The sequence below is a fragment of the Podarcis raffonei genome, chromosome 3 (genome assembly GCF_027172205.1).
Source record: "Podarcis raffonei isolate rPodRaf1 chromosome 3, rPodRaf1.pri, whole genome shotgun sequence".
Lineage (NCBI taxonomy): Eukaryota > Metazoa > Chordata > Lepidosauria > Squamata > Lacertidae > Podarcis > Podarcis raffonei.
Genome location: NC_070604.1, coordinates 86,352,324 through 86,376,942, shown reverse-complemented (window position 1 = coordinate 86,376,942; position 24,619 = coordinate 86,352,324). Strand labels below are relative to the sequence as shown.

Genomic DNA, 24,619 nt, shown 5'->3' with positions numbered 1-24,619 from the left:
TTTGGCGTGCTTTCGAACTGCTAGGTTGACAGGAGCTGGGACCGAGCAATGGGAGCTCACCCTGTCGTGGGGATTCGAACCGCCGACCTTCTGATCAGCAAGCCCAAGAGGCTCAGTGGTTTAGACCACAGCGCTTCAGGCCTTATCTACCCCCAACAAAGGTGTTTAGTGACACCCCACACCCTCATGGTTAGATCAGGGTGCTGATAAAGCCAAGGTTCCAGGTGTGATCTCCTGATGAGACAGCTGCATATTCCTGCATTGCAGGGGGTTGGACTAGATGATCCTAAGGGACCCTTCCTGTGGTATATAGTGAGTAGAATGTGATGTTAGGACTTGTGGAGACTAGATCCCTGCTCAACACTGAAATCCCCCCCCCCAATTATTTTCTTTGGAAAGGCAAAGAAGGAAATACAAAATCACACACACTCCCAATCTCTATTTTTAGGCTGTAAAAGGTATAGACCTAAACATTTACTCATTAAAAATGAATCGCTGGTTGCCACACATCCTCTTGCTGTTTGTAACTCACTCCCTTCCTGCCAGAGAGAACTGGAAAGTAGGACTTCTGGTTTGGGGGAAGGAGGCAACGTAATGTCTTGACGAAAGGTGACTAAGGGAGGTTTGTAAAATTGCACATTGTGTTGATTGAAGTTTTCCTCCTTCCCTCATAATACTAGAACTCAGGCTCATCAAATCAAGATTTGGGACAGAGAAAAGGAAGTACTTCATAGAATCTTGGGGCTCATCCAACCTTTTACTTGACCCATATTTTGATCGTTTTGTGTACTGGTTAAGTCCCCCTGCTCCAAGAGCTCAGCTAAGTAAACTCTCTTCAGATTTTCTAAACATCTGATAAGATCCAATTCAGGCGGTAAGAATGGATTTTTGCAAGGCACAGCCGCATAACCACGAGAAAGGCTCTTGGACCCAGGGAAATTAATTGGTACACAATGCAATCAAATTACAGGTCATGTGAAAGTGTTGATGCGCCCATAGACTCTGAAGGGGGCTTTATAGAGGCAATCTAGCTTAATTAACCGTAGGAAATAGAGCAGAGCAGTGCCCAACCTGGTGATAACACAACAAATGATGCAAGGAGGAAGCTCAAGAAAAGAGGTGGTAAAGGAGCCCCTAGCTACTTTAAATGAGTTCAGATCTCCAGGGCCTGATGAGCTGTACCCAAGGGTACTAAAGAATTTGCAGGTGTAAGTTCAGAGCCTCTGTCTATAATCTTTGAGAATTCTTGGAGAATGGGTGAGGTTCCTGCAGACTGGCAAATGTTGTCTTCTTCTTCAAAAAGAAGGGAAAAGAAGACCAAGGTAACTACTGACTGGTCAGCTTGATGTCAATACCAGGAAAGGCCCTAAAACAAATAATTAAACCGTTGGTTTGTGAGCACATAAAAGAGGATGCTGTGATTACTAAGACCAAGCATGGCTTTCTCCAAAACTAGTGATGCCAGATAAATCTCATTTCTTTCTTTGATGGAGTTACAAGCTTGGTGGATCAGGGAAATGCTGTGAGCATAGTATATCTTGAATACAGTAAAGCTTTTCACAAAGTCTCCCATGATATTCTTGCAGAAAAGCTGGCAAAATGTAGGCCAGACGAGGAGTAGCAAATTCTGCAGAAGACAGAATCGGGATTCAAGATGACCTTAACAGATTGGAGAACTAGGCCCAAACTAACAGAATGAATTTTAATAGGGCCAAATGTAGAGTTCTACACACAGTCAGGAATGACTCAGAGTTACACTAAACTTTGAGAATTTCATTTAACACAACAGGCCCATCCATTGCATTAAGACACCAATATTGATTTTTAATTGTATATTTATTGCTTCTTTTTCTTATTGTATTAACATTTGAATTCCATTTTTTATTACATATATTAGTTCCTAGCACAGAATATTGCAGTTGCTAAACAACAGACAGAAAAATCATTAAGTAGTGCACCCGGAACCTCAGCAATTTTCAAATACTCTTGGGGTGGGGTTGAGAGTACAGAATTCACCACAGGCAGCTGCTCAGCCTCTGTTTCAATATATCTCCCCATATCAAACGAGAGCCCTGCCACTCCAACAAAGTAATTAGTTCTTTGGTTGGATGTTCTTACCACAAAGCAGTTTCTCCTAATGTTCAATTGAAATCTGTGCTCCTGTATTTTAACCCCATTGGATGTAGTTCTGCCCTCTGAGGAAGCAGAGAACAATTTGTTGCTCTCTTCTATATGACAACCCTTTTGAGTATTTGAAGAGTGCTCTCATGGCCCCCAGCTGTCTTCTGTTCTCCTGCCTATTTATTTATTTTACAAGATTTACAAACCACTTGACTGTAAAAAAAAATCCGCTTAAGTCGTTTACAAAAATAAAGAAAAAGTTTAAAAAAGGCATCTGAAAGCACTCAAAAGATGACTAAAATCACAGCTAAAAAGACATAAAAGATGGACCATTGATATGATCCAATAGGGCTCATCTTACATTCTTTGGATATTTTGCTTCCATGATTACTTCAGTCTCATAACATCTACTTTGAGTTCATTGCCTCATTTTTAAAAAGAACCAAAAATATTTCACGTGCATAGCTTGTTTATGATGCAACCCCTATTTTACCTTTATTTACACTGAGCATATTGGTTGGGAAAGCAAGTGTTGAGGCCAACATGCCAGCAATCCTCTCTGCATGTGACCCAGCAGGCAAATCCTACTCATACCAGTTTCTGTGCCAAGTTGCTGAAGGTGTGGTCAGTTTGAACGTGACAAGAGGCAGGGAGAGCCAAGTGCTGAATTGGGTGTATTCTATAATCATCTGGTTGGATAAACAGAAATGTTAATTCTTTTGACACTTAGCAGTGAAATCTGGGGGAACCAACCCAAGATGTTGGCTATTTAGCATCAGGGTCGTGCTGGTGAAATCAACTTTGCCAGAACCCTAGACCGCTTGAACTCAAACAAGGTGGTGGTGGGAAATGTTATTCTCACCTCATTATGAAAGCTGCTTTCAATTCTCTTAGTGAATATAAACTCCCTTTAGTTATTCCATAGGTTTAGGATAGGCCCCAGGAAGGGCATCTCTCAAAGTTAAGCTACATATCCATTTCTGAGGGAACTGCAGGAATAGAGGGCAAAATGCTCATAATTTGTAGTGCCACAGTTCAGTTGGAAGGGTCCAGGAGAGCTAAACTGGTTTATATTCATGGTTCAGGTATGGCCTAAAGGCACTCCTGCACCACAAACAATTCCCTTTAATAGCACACTCAGGTGGTCGAGTGCTGACAGGATTGGAGCCAAAATGAAACAATAGGAAGGTATCAACATGCTCAGCTGAATTCCAAGGTTTCCAGTGGTACAAGGAAAAACCAAAGGGGGCACCCTCCCCACAACCTCCCCTCACAAATGCATATGCTCAGCCAGGGTATGTTGAGTTTCAGCTTGGGGGGAAACCTGAAAAAGAGAGAAAGAACTGAAGTATCCTGGAGAACGGCCAACAGGCACTATGAAGAAGAAAACTGCTCCTCAGAGCTGAGGCTATGCTGCAACACTTTGCTGCAAGTCACAATTGTTTCATCTAAAGCCCCAAAGGAAGCAAAATCCTTCCTTCCCAACTATTATGTTCAGGGTAGGACGGATAGAACAAGAGAACACGACAGGTCTTGCAATTAAACTAGTTTACATTTGCGCTGCATATGTACTTTAAGGGTGTAGTAGCATATGTCAGCAAAACGACAATATGTCAGCACCATAGCTGTCAACTTTTCCCTTTTCTTGTGTATTCGGAATAAGGGAATTCTCCTTAAAAAAAGGGAAACGTTGCCAGCTATGATCAGCACATAACAACCACAACTAATAAAACCTTGCTAAGGGATATTGCAGTCTATAATAACCAAAATACTTTCCTCTCTCTTGTGGCCAAGTCTACCTTTTACCAGTTTCATGTGGTATGCCAGGTACAGCTGTATCTGGATCAGGATAATTTGTCCAGAGTAGTCCATACATGGGTAACCTTGAGACTAGATTACTACAATGTACTCCTTGTGGGGCTGCCCTCGGGCCTGGTCCAGAAACTCCACTTAGTGCAGAAAGCAGTGTGGGGCAGACGAATGACAGGATGTGAACCTCAGGTGAAACACCTGTATTGGCTGCCCATATGCTACCGGGCCAGGTTCAAGGGTGTTGTGTTTATACAAAGCCCTGAACAACTTGGGCCCAGGATACTTTTAAGGACCACCTGAACCTAACTCAATCACTGAAATTATCTGGAGCACAGTGGTCCAACAAGCGGCCTTGACAGCCTCTGCTAAGTTCCAAAGGGGTGATACTAACAGCCATCCCTGTGATACTTTATGATATAGAGGTATATAAATGATTTTATAAACAAACTATAAACTAGATTCTGCAGAAAGCATTACTGGTTAAGGGACTTTCCATCAAGTACCACCATGGGAGAGGGCTGGAGCTAGCCAACCATCTGGTATCCTGTTCCAGAAATATTTGCATGATAGTTGAAAGGCCATTGGGGCTATAAACTAAGGTTCCAGAAAGACTGGAAGGCTTTACGTAAACACATACTTTGTACAACAGAACTGGCACTATCTCTTGATTTGCTGACACCTCTTGAAAATGTTCCTGGCTGCCCTTTAAACAGTGCGCAAGCAATGACCAAACAGCAGACTAAAAAGCATAATTCAGTTTCCACTGCCAACAGCAAAAGGGACTTTTCAGATAAGCAAAGCAGTATTTTCAGATTAGCTAGAATACCCTGGCATTCTCCGCGAGCGTTAAGTAGCTGGGCTTCTTGCCCCAGCAATCTTTATCTGAGAAGCATTTCCATTATCACTGTAGTATGGTCTTCCCAAAATAATATATTGCAAAATATTCCATACCATCTTAGTCAGGCATCCCCAACCTTCGGCCCTCCAGATGTTTTGGACTACAATTCCCATCATCCCTGACCATTGATCCTGTTAGCTAGGGATCATGGGAGTTGTAAGCAAAACATCTGGAGGGCTGCAGGTTGGGGGTGCCTGATCTTAGTAGTTCAATCCTATGTCTACTCAGAAGCACACCCAACTGAAGTCAATGGGATTTACTCTCAGGTCAGTGAGGGAGGAACTGCAACCTTAACAAGTTTCTTAATCCACCTCCCAAAACAACCTGACATTCTTGTACATCCACTGCTTCTTCTCCCAATATTTGTCTGCTCAGATGAGAAACCACAGGAAAACAATTACAGATGCTTACCAGGAAATGAAGAGTCAGCAGGAGTAACTTTCCAAAGAAAATTTCCATATAATTTACAAGGAAAAGTGGCTACTTTGGTTGGTTGCAACAACAAGTGTGCCAAGCCTAGACTTAATTTATGTTGCAAGAGACAGAAATGCAATAAGTTTCTGCCACTTCTTATGTCAGCCGGTTCCAGAGTGCTAATCTCTTGCAGGAAAACAACAACAGAGAGTCTTGCGGCACCATAAAGATCAACAAATGTATTATTGCATAAGTTTTTATGGACTTGTAGCATAGTACACGAGAGCTAGATCAGGTGGTTTGGAAGGCAACCAAGTCAGCACAGTCTTTGAATGATGTTTTCCAAAAACTAATCTCAGATATCTGTTAAAAGGAGTAGACTCACACAACTGTCAACATTTCCTGTGTGATAGATGGACTTCCCCTCTTTATCGGGTCATCCAAGATTAAAGAACAGCTCTCCATTCAAAGAACCCAAAAGGATAGAAAGTCTTGCTGAATCAGGAGTTTACTGCTCCATCTTTAAAAACCAGCCCCTCCCTGCAACATCTGTGCCATCTGTGCTCTAGGTTTGATCTTAATGCTGGTTTAGTTGTGATTAACTTGAGTGTCTGCAATAACAGCAGCCTCTTGTTACTGGGCTTGTATTTACCAGTGCTTGATGGTTTGTCCAATAATGAAGGGTGCGTGAAGGGGAAGGACCACCTGCCTCACTGATGGTCCTGGAGATGCCTGGGATTGAACCTAGGACCTTCTGCATGCAAAGCTCACTGATGGTTTCCACCCACCCTTCCATCAGCAGGTGGGAGCCTCTGCCTTGGTTAAGGTATAGGGTGCAACCTTTGAATTTAAGAGGGAGACAGGGGGAGGCAACAGTATATGCCCCAGCTGACACAGTCATTCTTCACATAGCTTTTTTATCCCTAAAATCAAAGCTTTCTGCTGACGCACCAAGCCCCAAAGAGCACAGGAGAGGATCCGTACATTTAAAACCCAAGAAAGCCCATCCATCCCTAACAGCGCATCCTTTTCTGCCTCTCCTGGCCCCAGGACTAAGCTCTATCCCCACCCTGTTATAAGAAGGCAGTGTGGGCCAGCCACGCCCAACAGAACCAACTTTCTGTAGCAGCTGGAAAAGAAGAAGCTTTTGCCCGTTTTCTCCTGGACCCTGTAAAGAGGTCAGTGAGTACTTAGTAGGGGTCCATTCAGGATAAGGAAGAGGGCCCAGCACTTTGCTTCGGGGCACATCTGGAAAAATGGAGATCTCCATTGCTACTAAAAATGAAGTTAAGAGGTCTTTGGGTTTGGATGCAGCTGTTAAGGCCTAAATAGAACTTTTGAAGGTATAAAGTATCAGGTCCCCAACTGAAACAGTATCTAGATCAGCAACTAACAACCTTTTTGGCAAGCGTACAACCAAGTAGAAGACTGAGTTCCTCTGGTGTACACCACAGTATCCATTAATAATAATAATATAATATAACATAATAAATACAGTGGTACCTTGAGTTACAAACGCCTCAGGTTACAAATGCTTCAGGTTACAAACTCCGCTAACCTGGAAGAGTTACCTCGAGTTGATAACTTTGCCCCAGGATGAGAACGGAAATTGTGTGATGGCGGTGCAGCGTCAGCAAAAGGCCCTATTAGCAAAAGCACGCCTCTAGTTAAGAACAGTTTCAGGTTAAGAACAGACCTCCAGAACAAATTAAGTTTGTAACTAGAGGTACCACTGTACTGTGCCATAGTGTGGTTTTGCCACAAATTAGGGAATGGAGAGCTGTGCAACACCAGGCTTTATCCAAGTGCAGGAGTGAAACAAACTCCTACTGTCTGCGCCACTTGCAGCACATGTAGCATGAATGAGCAGATAATCTCAGCAACAAAGAGAGGGCCAGGGTGGAAACAAATAAACAGAGCGCATTGTCAGCTGCTAGACTATGACAGAGCATGTCTAGAGTGCCTTGGTTTCTATTATGACTGTATCAACACAACTTGCTCACACCTATCTGAAATTAGAGATTAATGCATCAAGGTTAGTGGGGTGGGACTTTGAGGCAGAGCTGAACTTTGACACCTTTCATTTAAGAAATAAGCATGGGCAAGGGATCAATGTACAGATTCTGCACTGCCTTAAAGAGGCAAGGCATACTGGAGAGAATGCACGGCAAAAGCACCCCCCCCCCCAATTTGTCATTTTTATATATATAAAAAAAGCTTTTAAAAAAGTACCGTAATTGACTGCTCCTGTAGGTCCCCTACTGTGATGGCAAAATGTTGTGTTTGTGTGTGTGTCCCTCCAAGTCGCTCCGTAAAATATGTTTGTTTAAAAATACTTTTTGGTTACATAATTTAATAATGAATGATTTAAAATTGATTAAAAATAGTAGTTGCTGACCAGGAAGTCTTATGTAAGGCAGCTTTGAGAATTACAGTTCTTAATGCAGCTACTTTTTCAATTTGGCCACACCCATTCTGACATGCACCCCTGCACCCTTTGACAACTAACCATGAGTCAATGCAGCCCCCTGCTGAAAGAAGGTTAGTCACCCCTGTTGTAGAACATAAGATTCCCATTCTCTCATGTAAGGGGTTTGGTTTCCTTTAAATTTGCACTAAGTATGCACTTTTTCTGTATCTGATCATGCAAAGGCTAAGTGAGAGAGCTTGAGCTGTATACAGAAAACTATGAGGTTATATGTCCCATCTTCCTATATCAGATACCGTAAGAAGGCTGGCCAGATCCGAACAGAGGCTGAGAACGCACCATATATTTAAAGCGCATGCCTTCCCCCCAAGAATCCAGGTTGTTGTGTGGAATCCATGTGCTTACAGTTCCCAAGATTCTTGGGGGAAGCCATGTGTTTTCAATGTATGGGGGAGGGAGTGCATGCTTACAGATTTGGGAACATTTTTCCATTTCCACACTACTAATCCATGGTAAGTCATGCTTTATGATCTAATCATGTCATCCAAACATGGCCTACACCTAATGTGTGCATGCATGAGAACAGTGGTGCAAATCCAGGGCTATTTCAGTGTGGGGCTGGAACTAAGAAATGAAAAAGAATGGATGAAACATTTCAAACGTGCTGGTGTTGACATAGCCCAGGCATAGGCAACCTTGGCCCTCCAGATGTTTTGTGACTACAACTCCCATGATCCCTAGCTAACAGGACCAGTGGTCAGGGATTATGGGAATTGTGGTCCCAAAACATCTGGAAGGCCAAGGTTGCCTATGCCTGACACAGCCTAAGCCATGGGTAGACAAACTAAGTTCCGGGGGCCGGATCCTGACCCATCGCCTTCTAAATCTGGCCCGCGGACAGTCCGGGAATCAGCGTGTTTTTATATGGGTAGAATGTGTGCTTTTATTTAAAATGCACCTCTGGGTTATTTGTGGGGCATAGAAATTCATTTATTTCCCCCCAAAAATATATAGTCTGCTCCCCCACAAGGCCTGAGGGACAGTGGACCGGCCCCTGGCTGAAAAAGTTTGCTGACCCCTGGCCTAAGCTTTGTGAGCAGCAAATATGTTGCTTTCTTTGGTAAAGGTTAAAAAAACCCAACCCTATTTATCTACTTGCACTGGCATGCTTTCGAACTGCTAGGTTGGCAGGAGTTGCTTTCTTTACACCTTCTCTTACTTAGCATCATTTTTTAGAGCGACTAGAGAAGTGGAAACCCCACCTATGGTCTTTGGTCCTTTTATGTGTAAAATGAATACAAGGATCCTCCTTCCCTGTTGTTTAAGAGTCAGCTTGCAGGTTGTAAGTCTATCAGAGAGCTCAGCATTGAAATGCTTGTTCCAGGAGTGTTATGACTCATGGAGGCATTAATCTCAATCTTTTTGTAACATCTTGTTCTTTCACAACTCTCAGGCCCCACAGTTTCAGTGCTTGTTGTTCCCAAGTGTGGCTAAGGGCTTGCTTGGCACACTGGTGGCACAAGTCTTGCAGGCAAATAGCCAGGAGGTGGTCAGAATGATGCAGAACTGGGAGGTGGGGAGGGAATTCCTACTAGTGCCTGGCACAAAGGCTTTCCTTAACAATTTAAATGAACAATTATTACCCCTGCCTGTGATCAAATACACCTGCCTGAGCTCAAGTGTTCGAAACTCCCATTGTTCTAGGCGCATTTTAAGACAGGGAGTTTCATTAGCGCGAGCAGTTTCTGCACTCTGTGGGTGAAGTACTGCGCCTAAAATTTCAGATTAAAACTTCAGAGTGGAAGGAGCACTTTTTTTCTGCCTCCCCACTTCCAGCTACTTTCTGAAAACTGGAGAAGAGACCCTCTTAAGAAGATCAGGAGGTGGGCAGGGGAAGGACTAGACCATGTGAAAAATGAACATAATATTTTAGCTGCAGTTCATTCATTTTCAGCTTTGTATTTTTGTTATAAAAAAGTGTGCCTAAACATTCTGTTGTTGCACCCTTAACCTAGGTTTAAGGTGCCATTTAGCTCCTAGCTTTAATATCTATTTTCTAACACTGCCTCAGCTGTAGTCTGTAAGAGGGGGCCCTGCCCTCCAGCCCGCTAGTAAGAGCAGTTAGATTGGTAGGTACCTGAGACAAGGGCTTTTCATTGGTGGACTGGCACCTTTGGAACTCCCTTCCTAAGGAGGGGCCCCCATGGCCCCATCATTGTCAGTTTTCAAGAAGATCTTAAAGACATTCTAACCAGCCCAGGTTTGGTCCCTTTTATTGTGTGCTTTTTTATTTTTATTGCTGCTGGCCTGTAAATTAGCAGGTTTGATGGGGTGCTTTGCTAATATGATGTTCTCTGTTTTACGTCTCTCTACAACTTTTGTGAGCAGGGGTGCCCCTTTGAAAAGAGGGCAAGGAATCATTTTAACTTAGTAAGCGTAAGGGCATTTCACCACTGTAAAAGTGGATAACAGCTACTTGGGTTTTGGTTTTTTGTTTTTTTAAGCTCCACCCATCAGACCCTGGGTGCAAACCCAAAAGCTGAGTGGGTGGGTGTGTCAGAAGGAAAATGAATTGATTTTGATATTGAAAAATGAATTTATATTGATTGATATTTTTATATATTTGTATTAATGTAACATTTTTATATGTAACTGTGCATATTTGTAATATTTTGTTTAAGTTGTTGCTTCAGTTTTTATACACAGTTTAGATATATTTTAAAAGTATTAAACGGTATAGAAATTAAATAATCAATCAATCAATCAATCAGATCTCCCTACCTACACACTACTGCTGCGGGTGTGTATTTTGCTCTGACTCTGCAAAAGGCAGCCTCATCTATACTTTGATGGATGGATATAAGGAGGTACTTCTATTGCTGAAGGATGTGCCTCTTTATCTGGAGTGAATCTATTTTTGCAACCAATGGAAGATTTAGCAATAATTCTGCACACCACAGAAAAACAATGGGTGGAATTCAGCTTGACTTTTTCTGTAAACTGACCCCACACCTATAACACTCAGTCTATTTTTATTACTTTAATACATTTTGCCCTGTGCAACCACCCCTAATTGTGCAACATTTTGCTGCTGAATAATTCTGGAGAATTCAAAAGTTTGCCACATCTTTGTAATCTTTCAGTCGGTCCAAATAAAGGTATTACCCAACTGTGGAAATTGGAGTTGTTTTCTTACAGAGTAACAAGGCTACTCTTGTTTTCTTAAAGTGCTCAGTATACAATAGCTTAACTCCAGAATATGATCATCATGCCTGATAAATACTGAGTGCAATACATTGTCATTATATTCAATAAAACTGTACTTTTATTGGCAGCCTACGGTAACTTACACAAATTGTTTCTAATTAAGACCCCACATTTATCACATAATCCAATACCACTCACAACAGCATGAAGTCTATGCCAATCCCAAATAACCTTGTTAAAAATCTATGAAATATTCATTTATTTATTTCCTTCTTCTTCCCAAACTGTCTTATCTCCTTATGCTTTGCTACTGGAATGCTTTCCCAAGCTTTGAGATACAGACACACTGAATAACTCGTTGCTTTGGTACAATAAAATACTTTGTTTTCCCTATTCTATTTCTCTGCCATTTAGCACCAGGTGTGGGAAGAGCAGCACAGATTAAAGAAAAGACAAGAAGCTAAATTGGATAGTCAAATGTGGCTTTGCCTTTAATCTGTATGTTTCTTTAAATGAAAATACCATCTTATGGGGGTGATCATTATCATGATCTCAGCAGCAAGAGGGGGGAAGCTTAAACATTTGCTACCCTGCCTTAATCCTAACAAAAATTCCTCCTCTGCTACTATTTGCATTGGTGTTTTCTCACAATGCATAAAAGCAGTTTCAGAAGAGGAATTTTTGTTAGGACTGCAGCAGGTGAGGAAACTGTTAAACTCCCACTTCCCCAACTTTTTAGATCCTGATTATTGTCTAGCTCACCCTTCAGTCCACGTTAAAGGGAAAGAGGTCAGGAACCTGACAGTAACGACTGGCAGACTGAATAGGAAAAAGCGAGCTGAATGTGCATGGAGAAAGTGCATTTGGAATGAGGCCTTTGAAATGGGAGCAATTGAAGGTTCCCTTCATAATTTGCCCTCTCCCTCATCTTCCTACTATCCTGCCTCAATCCATCTCCAATTGTAATGTTCACTTCTCTAGTTCCATCACCCTCAAACAGCCAAGTCTCCTGCTCCTTTAAAGCATTCTGCTCTCTCTCTCTCTCTCTCTCGCTACCCCTTATGCTTGAAATTGCCTCTCAGGACACCTGTGCGAAGCCACTTGCCTTACCTGAGTAAGGGTTGCAGCTTACTAGCACAGGACAGGTTTTTGTGCAGATTCAATCCCTGCCACCTCTTGGTAGGCCTGGGAAATGCCCCACTTTGAAACCCTGGATGGCCACTCAGTGGAGTAGCGTGGGGGGTGCCAGGGGTGCCAAGGTCCTGGGCACCGAATCTGGTGGGGACTGTGCAGAGATCCCCATGCCCTGCTTTGCTCCAGTGGTGGGGGCTTGGTGAGAGCGGAGAGTGAAGGGCACCCTCTGTGCCCGCCCGGCACATGCCTGCCCAACAGTGGTGAGGGCTCAGCGAATGCATTCCGACACCACCAGGCGAGCATGCTCCACCCCTGCCCCGGGTGCCGACAAGCAGCGTTACGCCACTGTGGCCACTTCCAGTCTGCGTAGACATGGGGTAGGGAACCTGTGGCCCTCCAGATGTTGGACCCACCACATCTGGAGTGATCAGGACCGACAAAGGCACTTTCCTAATTTTCTGCTTGCTTCAAACTGCTCCTCCAAATCCGATGCTGACATAACCCCATGAACCTACTCTAAAACCCTAGGCACATGTAGCTAAAAACCACTTATACGCACACATCCTTTCTCCCACCGAAAAAGCCTGATGAATCCGGCCAATGGCCTAACTAACTAGTTCAGCATCCTGCTATCACAGTGACCCATATCAGATGCTTGTGAAAAACCCACAAGCAGGACCCAAGCACAAAAACATTCTCCCTTTCTGTGGTTTCCCGCAACTGCCATTCAAAGCCTGCAGGAAGCCTGATCATCTGATGCACGGGGCGGGGGGGGGGAGTGCTATTCTGCTTGGTCACTATCTTTCCTCACACAGGTGATTGACTGGGGAGTAGTCTCAACCGCCTGTCAAAGTTGACTGTGAGGGGAAATAAAGATATGGCCCAGGTTCTCCACCCCTGCTTAAAAAAGGCAGCACACTAAGGTTGGGTGAGTTCTCTCAGGAATACCGAACAAGATCCAAGAAAAAGCAGCAATCGTTGCATGTGGGTACAAATTTTGAAGTCTCCATAGGAGACTTTGGTTATACCACTGACACAATCCTGTGCACTGGCAACCATCCGTAGGTGTGCAAAAAATAAATAAAATGGTGTGCCCAAGACCAGCTCACAGGACTCTCTCGCACCGTCTACTCTAACCACCGCCATGCAGTATGTTGTTGTTGTTTAGTCGTTTAGTCGTGTCCGACTCTTCGTGACCCCATGGACCAGAGAACGCCAGGCACCTCTGTCCTCCACTGCCTCCCGCAGTTTGGTCAAAGCCATGCAGTATGGAATAGCTCAATAAATATAAGGGATACACAGCTTACACGATCGCCATCTGGAAAGATAAGCAATTCCTTTTAAGACGAACGGCGGCGCTGCGATACGTCAGAAACAATAGAGGGATTCCAGTGGGGGCGGTCCCCGTTACCACGAGGTAGGAAGAAATCGTTACTCTTTTATTCAAAGAAAGGGGGACGGCTCACAAGTTCTTAAATGTCGAAAAAGAACAGAGTATGACTCATAAGAGATGGACGAAGATGGGGAAGAGCCCCCCAGCCCCGACCGCGGGCATCCTAACCCCCTTCCCGCCAACTTCTCTTCCCGCCAACTTCAAAAAATGTCACCACCGCCGCTACTTGGGCGCCTCTTTCTTCTGAGAGAAATGAGCGTTACTTTGGCAACCTACGTTTCAGGGCAGCGGGTGGGGAAAGGGATGAATGGACGGACAGAGATATATAGATACAGACACTAAGTTGCTCGCGCCCTTAGGATCTGCTCTGCCGCCTCCGTGAAACCGGAGCGACTCCTCGAGCCGCCTGCTGGAAAGGAAGCAGAGGTGAGCCCCCTAGAGCCGAGTGCCAGGCTGGCACCGCTCGCCTCGTGGCCGCGGAGCGAGCAAGGCAGGAAGCCCATCTCCGCCCTCCGCCAGGCAGCGCCTCCGAGCAGCAACAGGCACCTGCCACTGCGCTCCCCGCGCTCGTCGCTCCGGGGAGAGTTGGCTCCTGATGCCAGGCACACGCGCCACCACCCCGGCCCATCCATCATCGGCTTGGCTGGCATCGGCTTGCGGAGCCACGTCGCTCCTCCCGGCTCGGGGAGGGGGTCCTCTCCGTTCCCGCCTAGCGCCTGGGCCCCCGGGCAGGCCGCGGGAAGCGGTTCCTTATGCACGCCAGGCGAAACTCACCTGCTCCGGCCCCGCGCTCTCCGGTCTCGGCGTGCAGCGTCCTCGCGGCGGCAATTCCATGTGAAGGGGCCGGCTCACTCCGGGGCAGCCCCGCCTCGTGGTAAAGATAGGTTCTCCCGCGGCCCGCCTCCTCCTCTCCTCGCGCGCCACTGCAGGGACTCGGTCGGCTTGCAGCAGCCGCCTCCTTTCCCGCCTTTGCTGGGCACCGTGCCTGGTGACTGGGCCCTGGGCCTGGACCAGTTGGCAGGGCGCTTCCCAAACGAGGGAGGCGGCTGGAAGCCCTTGGTTCGGGATTCGCCATGAGGTATGAGTGCGAAGCGGGGCGTGAGGAAGCGGCCTGCCCATCTGCCGAGTTTCACGCATTCAGAACTGCTGTGCCGGATCAGGCCAGTGGCCCATCTAGGCCAGCATCCTGTTCTCGCAATGGTCAATCAGCTGCCTGCGGAATACTGTACCAGCAAGCGGCACTCAAGCAGGGAAGTTTTTAATATGTAACGCTGTACTGTTTTTAACACTTGATTGGGAGCCGCCCAGAGTGGCTGGGGAAACTCAGCCAGATGGGCGGGGTATAAATAATAAATTATTATTATTATTATTATTATTATTATTATTATTATTAAGCACAGGAGCACTCTGCCTGCCCTCCTGTCGTTTCCAGCAACGTTTTTCAGAAGCATGGCTGCCTCCAACTGTGGAGGCAAAGCATACCCATCAGTACCACTCTCCATAAATTTGTCTAATTTTCTTTTAAACGCAGCTAGCTCGGTGGCCATCACTGCCTCCTGTGGGGGCAAGTTCCATAGTTTTAACTATGTACCGCATGAAGAAGTGTCTGAGGCCTGGCGGAAAGTGGGGACATAGTTCTCCTATGTGTGTTAATTTTGGGAGTAGGAGAGAGCCCCAGTGATAAAGAGCATTGGACTAGGAGCAGGGAAGTGTGGGTTTGAAATCCCCACTGGGCCATAGATCTCATTTGGTGACTTTGGGACAGTCACTCTTTTTAGCTGTTCCCCCTTTACAAGGGATAAAAGAACAGAACTCAGATGGCAGGTTATAAATGCAAGACAGGCACTTGGGGTAAATTACTGCCTTCAAGTAAACATGTCTAGCACCATGCCTGGACTATGGCCCCAATTCTAAGCATGTTTTCTTGGAATTTAACTCCCATTTATTTCAGTGCATCTGAATGGGATGCGGGTGGTGCTGTGGGTTAAACCACAGAGCCTAGGGCTTGCCGATCAGGTTGGCGGTTTGAATCCCCGCAATGGGGTGAGCTCCTGTTGCTCGGTCCCTGCTCCTGCCAACCTAGCAGTTTGAAAGCACTAAGTAGATAAACAGGTACCACTCCGGCGGGAAGTTAAACGGCGTTTCCATGCGCTGCTCTGGTTCGCCAGAAGCGGCTTAGTCATGCTGGCCACATGACCCGGAAGCTGTACGCCAGCTCCCTTGGCCAATAAAGCAAGATGAGCGCTGCAACCCCCGAGTCATCTGTGACTGGACCTAACGTTCAGGGGTCCCTTTACCTAAGTTTCTGAATAGGGCAGCCTTAGTTGAAGTTGATTGCCTCTGCACACCCCTCCCTAGCACCCTTCTCTTGCTGTGGCACTGCCTCCAGCCAGCTCTTCTCCAACCATCATTTGGCTGGCACTGGGTCTTTGTGACCTCCCCTTCCTTTCTTCCAATTGGCACACATTTCACTCTGGCTTGCAGCTGTGCCACCCCTCACCCACTGCCCCTGCCCCTAATGTTCTGCTTCCTCCCACCCACCCTCCATGTCTTTTGCTCTCTTCAAGCCTCTCCATTCAGGAGCCCAGACGACAAAGTGGGTCATTGCTATTTCCAAACACCCAGGACAGGTTCTGAATGTGAATAAGTTTCCAGAGCCGTATGCCACACACAGAAAGCCTCTTCCCTGCTTAAGGAACCACTTTCTGCCTTGCATCCTTGGTAGGAGGAGATGCCAGGGTTTATGTGCTTTTCCAGAGCTTTTCAGGCCATAAGTATTGTTTTGAGTTGGGGGGGGCAGGGGCGGGGTGCCAGGCACATATAATTCCTGGATCTAGTAAGTGTTAGAATTTAATCAAAGCTTGGAGTGTTAAACTGGGTGCCAGACACTGAACCCCTGCACTCAGCAAGTGTTAAAATATAACCCAGGCTAGTTTCCTGTTGAGGTAATCACCTGGGGTGATAAGCCATTAAGAAAACAAAGGAAGAGTGATACCCCATTATGAAAGTTGAGAGGGGCTCTGTACCAGATGGCAAATGAGTGGGGCCCCACCACCAGCTCTTAGATAGCGGGAAGGATAAAAGCCAGGATTGAGAGTTGCTTGTGATGAAACCTGGGGGGGGGGGGAGTTGCAGACTGGAAAAGGAAGGGAGAGAGAGCACAATGTTTGCTGTGTATTTGAATCCAAGGCTGTGGCTGTGAGAGAAACAAGAGCTTTTTGGGGTGTTAATAGTGTGAACCCCTCCAACATAGGATCAGGTCACATATAAGTATAAATAAGCCATATACCACAAAGACACCACAGTCTCTGCTATGCCTCATTTGCAAAAGGAAACATGGACCCTGGGTGAGCATACTGCTTGAATGTAGGGGGGGGGAGCCTCAAAGCGGAGATCGTTCTCCCCACCCCTGTTTTATCCTAACATCAACCCTGTGGGTAGGTTGTGCTCATAGGCAGTGAGTGGCCTGAGATCACCCCTGTGAGCTTGATGGCTGAGTGGGGGATTTGAACCCTGGTCTCTGCCGGATTTGAACTCTGACGACTACACCACACTGGCTTTTATTTAGCCTTTATATCAGGAATGCAAGTATTTGCTCAAAAAGGTTATGAAGATTATGTTTTAGTTTTAGGCATACGTAAAAGATCTTTTAATCCTCAAAAGCATGATAAATCGTCATTTCACTTGCAAGAGAAAAGAAGTTCCAAGAAAAAGAAATACTCTATGGAGAGTTTTGCCTCCATTAGTGCCAGCTCACAGTGAAAGCTGAGGATTGGGGGTTAAATGCAGTTCTGCATATAATATCAAATAATGAACACAAAGTGAATTCCCACTCACTCATTCTAACTCTGAATCATCATATGAGACGAATGTAATCTACTCAGCACACCCCCAATCCCGAGGAAAGCCTGGTGCCAGATTTTGGAAGTAATTCATTTTCTCCAGAGATACACCAGAGTTCTTGTAGCAACATCCTGTAAAAGCAGCAATATTGTCCACAGCTGCAATTCTAAATCACTCATTTTGTAAGTTAATCCTTTTGAAAGTCAACAGGACTTACTTCAAGGACAGTGGATTTAGGAAAGAAGTGCAAAATGCTCTATAAACATCTTCCTGCAAACGACGACTTTAAAGCAGTATCCAAATATAGAAATAAAATGAAAATGAACATAAATGGATTATGAGTTTAACTGCTGAAAATTATTTCAGGACTTCACTCAGCCTTTGTTGTCTGCAAACATCTAATTAAACAGAGGGAGCAGTGGTCATAGTGTTTAGCCTGTCTCACACACCATTTCCCAGACCTATATGCCATCTGCCAAAGCAGCTATTAGCAGTGTTGGGAGGGGGAAAATATACACATATACTAAGCAAAATTCAAGGCTCACTCACAAACAAACTGCTCCCATTGCAGAGATCCATTAGCAAGTGTTAAGCCCAAATTCATGCAGGGCTATTTGCCCCAGTTTCTCTGCTGCTCCCATAAAATCCTCAATCCTAGATTGCTGCCAAGGGTTCATTCTGCCATGGCTGCTAAACATCTATGAGAACAGGGGAAAAGGTACAAACCCTCTGGTCATTAGGGTCCCATTATCCAGGAAGCAAGGCCAAGCTAAGCTTCTTGGCACCAATGGCTACTGGGTGCATTATCAGGATGCTAGTCGATTGCTGTCACAGCTCGTCTGAATCCGTGGCCCAAATGACTTGAAACTTTGGAGGCCCAATCATGTATCCTTAAATTTCAGCAAACAGCCTCGGGAGGGTTAGATACATGCTGCAGCGAAGAGTCGGGGGCAAGGTGATTAACTCTTTCCCCACACATACTTATAAATGTATCTGTATATTGTTGCACGCCACCCCAATGGTAGAGAGTGAAAAGGAGGGAGCAGTAAAAGAGGAGCTTGCAGAAAGAAGAGAGTGCATGCTCAGGGGTGGAGAGGGAAAAGGGTTAAATGGAAAGAAAAAATTATTCCATAGATAATGTAGCTGCAACAACATTTGACAATATTGTCAGCATTGTCCCTGCAACCTTGAGGACTTGGAACCTAGGGCTTGGGTAGCATGTTTTTCAAAAATTAAATTTGAAATTGTAGCAAATCCTTATATTCCTTCTCTTGTCCAAGGGAAATGAAGGAGGAGGGGAGAAAAAGAGGTGCACCATGATTTGGGGTTTATTGAAGGGTGCAGAAAAAAGCACTGCTGTGGTGATAACTATAGAAACTGACTATCTGCTGCTCTTTAAGGGCAAATACCCTCCTCTCCCCCACTCCAAAAATTCCAGCAAACACTCTCGCTTTGACTTATATGAGGGCCAATTTGGTGCATGGGTTGTAAAAGTATTCACTTAACAATTGGCCAGTGCTGGGGAGAGAAGACACAGAGGTTGGAAACGTTATTTTATTGGTTTGCGAAAGTGAAGCAGAAGGAGAATGTTGTTTTTAATTCATCCAACATTGCTTTTAAGAAGCTCCTTATGAGCCAATATATCCACAAAGGGGCGGGGGAGCATCAAGAAAAGCCTGAAGAAACAAGGCCATGACCTCCTGTTGATGACTCATTTGTCTGCAAAAATAAAGAGAAGCAGCAGTGTCAGCGTAAAACATACCAACAGTGAACTGGGATATACCGAGAAGACCTATAGGAGACAGGCCAGTAGATCTGCAATGGTTGCACACTACCCCAGTCTCCATGAGTGGTTACAGATTCCAGGAATTCTAGATGCTACGCAGGATTGGAGAGATTGAGGTGCAGTGGAGGCTAGTATCTTTAAGATCTATGGTTTATTACCACATTTTTACACCTGGGAGTCTGCAGCGGAGGAGGTACAGAACATTGTACCTCAATAATGTATCTTGTTGCCCCTCTCTTCAACAAGCTTGGGTGCAAAGTAGCACCCATCATCATGGCTCCTAGTGCAGCCTCCTCTTGCCAGCACCACATGGGGTTCTCCCTCTGTTCCCCTTCTCCTTCCTAGCACACATTTCCCCCAAATCCAAGGCTCCTGTATAATGACAGTCCCCCCCCCAAGGCATGCTATGTGCTTGCCTTCCTGCAATTCCTTGTCACCTATGGCTGCCATATATACAAGTCTTAGTTAATAATATTAAACTTTAAATAAAGTTACATATTCAGTGTTAAACTGCTAAAGAAAAATAATATGGACACACACACATCAAAAGCAACAGAATGGAAAGAGTGTTAAAAATCAGCTCATCCAATATTTGAAAAAGCCTGGGAGGTTATGTATTTGTCAAAATGACACAATAATAGGTGCCAGGTTATTAAAGCCTAAGTACCACCATTGTACAAAGATGCAATTGGCTGCAGTCCTCTATCCACAGCTGGGAGTAAGCTCAAATGAGACCCATGAGGCTTACTTAAAGATGAATAGGATTGTACTACTATATACACGCACACTTCAACTCTAATCCACAGTCATTGCAGGCAAGCTAAGCTCTGTGATACACATGTGATACCAAAAAACATAAGTGAGATATTGTAGAAGGATAAGGGGAGTACTGATATAATTTGCGATTATAAAAGATGTGTTATACAACATATATCACATGCATGATGGGTGGGTTTTTTTGCTCATTGTGAGCCCTAAGTGATTGTAGGACAGAAATGGCATTAGGTGGTCTGTCACCATATTATGTATACTTTGAATCAAGCTGCTACCCATCCCTAATTTTATATATCGGAGCCTGGCTCTTAATAAATAGTACACTTCTTATGGATGCAGTTTATCCATTTGTTTTATTTTATTCCCATGGATTATTTCTCATAATAAAATCACAGTGAATAACCCTAATTTTGGCATGAATTACCGTATGTATCCAGACCTCCTTGAGAGACTGAATTAAAATTGATTTGTTCTCTGCCAGTGCAGTGCAATCTGCACTGAAATAACACAAAAGATGATAGTAATGAATGCTACTAAATAAGGGCAATTCTTCAATAGTTAATAATGAAGTTAATTATAGTTAACAATTATTATTATATTGCAGTTGCAATAATTTCTTACTCATTTTGTGTTTCTAAAATGTTGAATGGGTCATTAGTTTGCCATGTTACTGGGTGGCAAATTAATTTTGAGTGATCCCTGTGCTTCATGTATATGCATAAGTAAAATTAAGAAAGCTACAGGCTGAAATTGTATAGTGGATAGTGAGATTATATACAGTATCACAAAGTTCCACTTAATCCTGGGTGCTATCAAAATGCCAATCCAATACAGTACATGCATGAAATGACTGCCCTCTGCTGGAGAAAACACGTTCGCTACTCAACAGATAAGGCAGTCCAGGAGACATGGTGTCAATTGTATCCTGTGGCACCATCACAAAATGAGCCTTTCTGGCTCAGCAAATGCATGCCCGTCATTTGGGGTGACAATAACAGTTCACGCTCAACCCTCCCTAAGCTACTGATATTTTCAACCTTCTAGCTGATAGAATCTTGAGATTGTTGTCTGTGGAGGCTCTATGGGGTCTTGCAGGCTTCCAGTGGGAGCTGTCATTTCTCTATATTGGAACAAGCAGGAATTTGAGCATTGCCTTTCTGGCTCAATAAGCAGAAACAAACCTACATTGTCCGTAGCTCAGGCTTCAGCTCTGTCGGGGGCACCACCATCACGCATGCAGACTCTCAGCTGTGCACATTCCACACAATTGCGTTGCAAGATTCTGACTCACCAGAATCTCATAAACCATGGATATGGGGTGTGGTATATATTCAGACATGAGGTAAATATTAAGCCAAAATGGATCTCATGGCAGCTCCTTCTCACGGCTGACGTTATTTCCCAGACGTTAATAGCCTGGGAGCTCAAACTACCAAGATGACTGACACTTAAAACAGTTTCAGTTCACCTACTAGGATTAATAAATAGCTTGTATGGATTCAAAAGTTGTTTCCACACTTTCCCAATACAATGAGGTTGTGTCTTTAGTGATATTTGCCTGCCAGCTGACCTCCCACAAAATCTTACTCACATTCACAGTCTGCTTGTAGGAACAGTGCGATACTGGAGCCTCAATCTGACACGAGATCGTGGTTCCAGTTTTTCAAACTGAAAACTCACAAGTTATCACAACTAAAATATTAGTAGGGGTGCCGGTCCTACCAGTAGGAAGAACAAGGTGGCAAAGGATGCTGGGGTGGGGTGTTGGAGGAGAGAGCTCTGGGCACCATGTCACCTGCCCCATAAGCTCACCTGCTGCTACAATAAAGGACAATGTCCCATCATCAGTGCTGAAATAAGATTCAGTTGCCAGGTCAGCTGGCTTTTGCATATGGGATGGGGAACACTTTTGAGGAAGGGCCATAGCTCTGTAGCTATCTGCTATGCATGAAGGAAGTCCCAGACGCAATCCTCAGCATCTTCCAAGTAGGGCTGGGAAAGACTCATTGCCTGAAATTCTGAAGAGCCACTGTCAGTCAGGATGGGCAATACTGAGTTTGACGGACCAGTGGTCTGACTCAGTAAGAGGCAGATGCCTACATTTCTGGGTTTCCTGTGTTCCTTTGGCACAGGCAGCAAAATGTAGTCTGTCATCTCTACTGCAGAAAGAGTAGACCTTGTCTCTCACCTCTGAAATCTCATGACACAGAAGAGGCAAACTGGTTGATGTCCCATCTCAAGTACCCTCCAAAAGAGCCCCTTGGCAGGAATTCCACTCTGGAGGCTGCAGAATTTCTCTCTTTTATGCCTATGAATTTTTTTATTGATTTTCAATTTTTTATAAAACAAATGAACCTCCAATTAATTCAAATTTAACATACATTTCCAGCCTTGGAATTTCCCTGTTCCTCCTAGCCATTGAAATCAAAATGCCTCTCTTAAGCATGCAAGACCATCTCCACCAGCCACCTTCAAAGATGGCTCGACTGCACAGGGCATGATCTGACATCACGTGACACTAAGCTGGTCTGGATCCGGCCAGTGCCTGGATGGGAGACTCCCTGTGAACCTCCTTGGGCACCAACTGCCTTGAATTCCATGTGGAAGACAAGCAAGTTGTAATCATAATGAAAGAAACTACACCTCCCAAGCCCATTGGGAGGGTGGTTTTTCCTCCTGCATTGATTTTGCATAATGAATATGTTCTTTTGAATTGCTGTGATGAGGCGAGAGCCATTCTACACCATTCTGGAACAAACTGTTATGATACCTAATAATGGAACTGTAGTATCGGAAGGGATCCCAAGGATTGCCTTGTTCAGCCCCCTGAAATGCAGGAAACTCAACTACGGAATGGGGTGGAGAACGGGAAGGGGTGTAGTTCAATTATAGAGCATCTGCCTGAGAGCTGCTGCCAGTCAGTGTGGTCAGTACTGAGCTAGATGGACTCTGCAAAAGGCAGCTTTCTATATCTTTGCGGTCCTAGGAAAAGAGGGGGTAACAGAGATGGACAGGAGATAACATGGGATAGGGCTGCAGACCCTGGCAGCGCAAGAAGACACACACACCATAGACTGCAAAGAGAGAGGAGAGGGCCTGCTAAGGAGTGGAGAGGAAAAGAGACATCTAACAGAGAGAAGTCAAAGATGGTACAGAGGGAGCATTGCTGTGAGTCATAGAGAGAAAGAAGAGAGTTTTACAAAGTAAACGGAGTTAAAGCAAAGTAATGCAAACATCACTAAGAGAGCAAACAGAGAGGGCTTGAAGATTGCAAATTCTATTACATATTAACAAAAGCCATATTACTATTCCTCTTATTATTTATAGTGTGTGTGTGTGTGTGTGTGTGTGTGACTTTTGTCTTATGAATGTAGATTGAGAGATCTATGGAAGAGTAGATATCATTTACGGTATGTTCCAACTTACAGATAAGATAATGTATTTTCTTCTTTTCTGTTTTCTTTCTTGTATTATAGCTTGTATTATGATTTTAAAATATTTTTTCTTTAATAATAATAATAATAATAATAATACAGGCTTAAAATTGTAAAGATAGCAATGTGATTCTCTTGAGGTATCAAAAATAGAAGTGTGGCCTTCTGAACAATTTGAGTTTGACACCCCAGCCTAGATCACCTTGAGCCCATCAAAGACTTGGCCGGTTACATTACTGCCCCCTGCCCTGGGGTGTTGGCAAAGCAGGGAGCCGACAGACCTGCTCAACAAGGAAAACGGCATGTCCTGGCTCCAAGGTCATCGGGTCTATTAAGCTGTTGTACAGGAGCAGCAGCTCCTTGGCTGGCAAGTGGAGCCAGACTCCAGCGAAGGAGCACCGTTGGACTTTAGCCAAGCTCTTAGGCCATAAAATGAAGTGGAGGCCAAAGACCAGCAGGGAGCAAAAGAGCCAATGTAGAGTCCTGGGCTTAGGATAAGGGTCTTGTGCCGCAGAGCCACCCTCACCAGTTAGAGGGTGAATGGGGCATTGCCCCCACAACCTCAGCCAGACCCCACCTGCCTGTGTTCTAGTCCAAGGGGCAGGGCTGGCTGCCAACTTCCTCCACCTGTGTTACAGTTTTGTCTGTATAGAACTCAGAATGGAGGGGTGGGGTGAAGACTAGTATTTATTGGCTGTGGCTCCCCCTAGTGTTGACCTCCCTGCCTTCACTCAGCCTCACCTCTAGTTGTGCATTAAGCCAGATCTCTCACTTCAAAGACTGACCTTTCTCGAGGCCAGCCAACAATATGTTAAAGTCAAACATAAAGCAGCCAGCTCACTTTCAATTAAGGTGCAATTAAAAACAGCTGAAAATAGATTAGTAGCTTTCCAGAAACAGGGAAAAAAACTCCCGCCACATGCTCCTATTACAGGGTAGTCCAATTCTACTGGGAGATTTCAGGAGCAGGTATGCAGTCTGTACTATATATCCTTAGACCAGATGATCCAGGGAAGGATACGATGATGGGGATTCAGGGATTTGTCCTCCTGCTCTATAAACTCTCCTCGGCTTCCAGGATTTTGCAGGACCAGCTGGCAGATGTCAGTGGCAGCTGTGTGAAATGGTATGAAAGGACAAGCTGTGCCCATGGCAGGCCTCTGCAGAGCGCTCCTTAGCAGCTCACAAGTGAAAAGTATTACTATAGCACAACCTAGTACTTGGCTCACTGCAAGGCTTGTTCTCAGCCTCCGCTCCAGATTGCTGAGACCCACCTAGGGCAAGGCCATCTCCACCCCTCTCAGTGAGAATCCCTTCTCACTACCATCCTCGCCACCTGCTCCTTCTCCTCCCCATTGCCATGACCACACTCTTC

At 44.8% G+C, this 24,619-nt stretch overlaps 1 protein-coding gene across 2 annotated transcripts in view; it reads right to left on the bottom strand.

Annotated features, from left to right (window-relative positions):
* The window catches only part of SLC29A1 (solute carrier family 29 member 1 (Augustine blood group)), an 81,024-nt gene that overhangs the window by 45,719 nt on the left and 10,686 nt on the right, over positions 1-24,619 (bottom strand). Inside the window, exon 1 of one of the 2 annotated variants that reach the window (XM_053382897.1) lies at positions 14,182-14,289. The exons of the other annotated variant lie outside the window; for it this stretch is intronic. The gene's annotated coding sequence lies outside the window, so the exon portion shown is untranslated. Of the gene's footprint in view, positions 1-14,181; positions 14,290-24,619 lie in introns of those variants that run through there. 2 annotated transcript variants of the gene reach the window in all.